Source organism: Elephantulus edwardii, unplaced genomic scaffold (assembly GCF_000299155.1).
Source record: "Elephantulus edwardii isolate Elephantulus edwardi_28Jun2011 unplaced genomic scaffold, EleEdw1.0 scaffold00283, whole genome shotgun sequence".
Classification (NCBI taxonomy): domain Eukaryota; kingdom Metazoa; phylum Chordata; class Mammalia; order Macroscelidea; family Macroscelididae; genus Elephantulus; species Elephantulus edwardii.
Genome location: NW_006400033.1, coordinates 506,385 through 510,264, shown reverse-complemented (window position 1 = coordinate 510,264; position 3,880 = coordinate 506,385).

Genomic DNA, 3,880 nt, shown 5'->3' with positions numbered 1-3,880 from the left:
TTGGAGAAGAGTACTGAATATCCCATGAATGGCCAGAACAAATGAATGTGTCTTGGAGAAAGTGTAACTAGGGTGCTCCTTAGAGGCAAGGATAGTGAAATTTTGTCTTATATATTTTGGTCATGTTATTAGGAGCCAGTCCTTGGGAAAAGATAGCACGCTGGGAAAGGTGGAGGGTCAGAGAAAGAGAAGACCCTCAATAAGTGGGCTGACAGTGTCTGTAACAACGCCATCAGCATATCACAGAAGTGAGGATGGAGCAGGACAGGATAAAGTTCAGCTATGTTCTTCAGAGTCGCTATGAGTCATCGTCGACTCAACAGCACCCAACAATAGACTTCTTGCTGCACTTTCCAGGAATATCCTGCCACGGTGCTTGTCTGTCCTGACGGGCCTGGTGGCAGCTTTGCTTGTGCTGATATCATACTATTGAGCTGAGCTCGGCACTGTCTCAGGTCCCGGCATCTGGAGCGGGCAGGAGCCGAGCAGGGCTCAGCGTTGACTCCGGTACCTGCATCTATTCACTGTCTTCTACTGTGTGGACACTGCTGCTTTCAAACAGGCCCCTCCACACTCCATGCTCTGTCCTGACGTGGCGCAAGGATGTTGATAAACACCCAAACAATGGTGCTGAGCCCAGCCAAGCTGCCGGGAGGTCTGTCAGCAGACGTGGACAGAAGCCCCTGCTGCAGTGTATTCCTGGAAATTGCAGCAGGAAGGTGAGTGGCAGGGGGGGTGGGTGCAGGGGGGAGAATCTTTTTGTTTTCTTTTCTGTATTCCTTTGTCATCAACAGTTGGGTCAGTAAGACAAGGTGCTGAAAGAGCTTTCCTTTGGGTGGGGGCTGGGGTGGGAAACAAAGAGTGGATGAAATGGAGTGGAAAACAGGAAAGTAGGGGTGTGTTTATTCTCTGAATGTGCAGATGGACAAGAAATGAAGGAAAACTAGGACAGTGACAACTGACACCATCCTTGATGGGAAAAAGGCGCAGCTCAACAAACTTCCACAGCTCCCTCCTGTTGCTGTTATGGGCCTGACTCACCGCTGACCCTCCGGCAGTTTTCAGAGGCTGTAAAGCACACGGGAGGAGTAGCTTTCTCCTGAGGAACAGCTGGTGGATTCCAACCACCCACTCTACTGATGTTGGGACCGAGGGCCACACAGTTTAGCCAGATCTCACCACTCTCCGGCTTCATGTGTCCTGGGCACACATCACACATTTCTGCTACGGCGCTCTACCACCATTCTCTGCCCCTGGGATGTCCTCCTGCTCACTTCCTGCATGTACCTTTTCCAGCCAGAGTGTCTCAGTCTCAGCACTGCTGACATTCGAGCCAGCAGAACCCTCTGCTGTGGGCGCTGACCCAGCACTGGACATTCACTGCATCTCGGCTTCTTCCCATTAGACGCCAGGAGCATTTCCTTGACCCTGGCTGTGGCAATATCTGCAGAGAGAACAAAACCACGTCCCTGGGAGAACCACATTCTTCTTATGACACTCAGAAGGTGGGCAGACCCCTCACCTGCCTTTTCCATGCCTGTCAGTCATCAATCCACCTTGTTAAGGTCTTCCTCTTGTTCTCTGAGCCTCCACCTTCCCCAAAATGATGTCTTTTCCTAATGACTTAAACCTAATTAAATCAACTCCTAGGTTTAAATTAATTGCTATTAATGTAAAAAGAACTTTATTGTTGTGGGGTGGTGGTGTATTGTTGAGTCAGAATTGACCCACAACTGACTGGTTGGTTTTCAGAGGCAGATAATCGCATGGGAGGAGACTGCCCATTCTTCTCCCACAGAGCAGCTAGTGGTCTCAAACCGCATGCCTTCAGGATTGCAGTGCAGCTTCTTGCCACTAGGCCACCAGTGCTCTTGTAGAAGAAATGTCAAATACAGAAAAGGATGCTTTCAAAATCACCCACAATCTTATTGTTGTTGTTTGTTATGTGCCATCAAATCGTCTGTGACTCAGAAAGACCCTGTGTACCATAGCTCTGAACTCTGCACTATCCTGAGCCAGTCTCACTGTCTCTGACACGCCTACCCCAATTGCCCCAGTTATTGCGTCAATCTATCTCATGCAGGATCTTCCCTTCCTGAGCTGTGCCTCCACCCTTCCAAGCATGGTATCCTTCTCCAGAGACTGGTCCCTCCTGGCCACATGCCCAAAGTATTACCCAGCAAAAATACTAGTTAAAATCCTAGCACATGGCTCTTTCATCCCACTTCTATGCAGAGGACTCCAGGATCTATGTGCAGCAGGGGCAGCAGCCCAGGGCCAGGCTGGGGAGGCTACAAACACTACCCCCACGGGCTGTCCTTACCTCTGTGTGAATGCACAGGGGTCCCCCATCATCAGAGCAGGCCGCCCCACCTTGAACCACTCTGCGAAGCTCTTTATTTCTCCCAGCTGAAACCCTTGGAGCTATTTATTCTCCCAGCTGAAACCCTTGGAGCTATTTATTACTCCTTGGCCCAAATTCTATTTCTTTAGCCAAATTTGCCTGTTTTTGTTATTTCCTGCAGACAGCCACTTTTTAGGGCATCACCCAGTCCGCCTCACTCCTCCATGAGAATGGTGCCTCTCATCTAGTGAGGTGGGCTCCAGTCGCAGTAGTACATAACCTGTCCCAGCTCCTGAGCCATCAGGTTCTGTCCTCTAGGAACTGGCACTGGGAAGCCAGTTAGTCATTTCTCAGTGTGTTATTCACTGGGTCACTGTGAGTCACTGTTGACATGACGGCACCTAACAAACACCTCCATACTCTTGAAGTGTTGATGTCAGCTCTCACGGAGACAGCCCCTGATTCCCAGTGTCCTTAGGTATAAGTAAATGAAGCTTTGCATAGACCTGCACCATTCACATGATAAGTGCAGACCACGGTGCCACAATCTATAGGGTTCTCACCAGAGGATTTTCAGAAGTAGGTGAAATGCTGGGAGCAGGGGCTGCCAGTGTGGGAAGTCAAGACCAGACCCTTGGACGTGAAGAGGACAGCAGTGCAGAGGCAGTGAGAATGCTGAAAGCATACGCGCACACGCAGGGAAATAAGCCAACGTGGCTGCAGCAGGGCTTCAAAAGGGCCCTGCCTCTAACACCTCGTGGAGTCACAGCGGCAACTCCCTGCCTCTGAACCCTCCCAGCTCTTGTTAATGACAGCTGGAAGCCCAGTCCCTGAGGTCTTCTCCAAATGGTCTGCATGTCTGCTGAGGGGCATGGACAGTCTGTCTCCTTGCTGATGGCAAATGAGCCACCATCTGCACAGAGGCCTTCCTGCCTCAGAGCACCACCAGAATCCACAAAAGGGAAGCATCTTGATCCTGAGCTGAGAGTGCCAGACAGTCAACACAGCAGCGCCCAGGCACCAACAAGGTGGTCAGTCACAGGAGGGCACACTGGAGTAAGGATCCGCCCACCTTAACCAGGGAGGCCCACCCAGGCCACAGAGGCTCCCTGTGACTCCCTTCTGAGAGCCGCCTTAACAATAGGTCTAAGTGTCTTCAGTCTCCTAGATCAAGGCACAGCAGGATTCTCTTGAGTGCATAGCCCTGCCCTTCCAGGTTGCAAATAATGGAGGCTAACTTAGAATGTCCTTTCTTAACAAGGAACTCATGCAATATTATTAAAAATGGGTGACCCTGGAGAACATTATGCTGAGTGAAATATCTTAGTCACAAAAGGACAAATACTGTGTGGTGTCACTGTTGTAGAATGGGACTGATATCAGGGTTGGGGTAAGATTGAGAAAAACTGGATAAATTATGTACACTGCATTGAAACAGATGAGGGAGAGAATAATTTAAAAGCAATATATGATAAGTTATCAAAAGGGTCCAGAATTAAGGGTGTATAGTGGAGTGTACCTGGGGTGGTGGGAGTG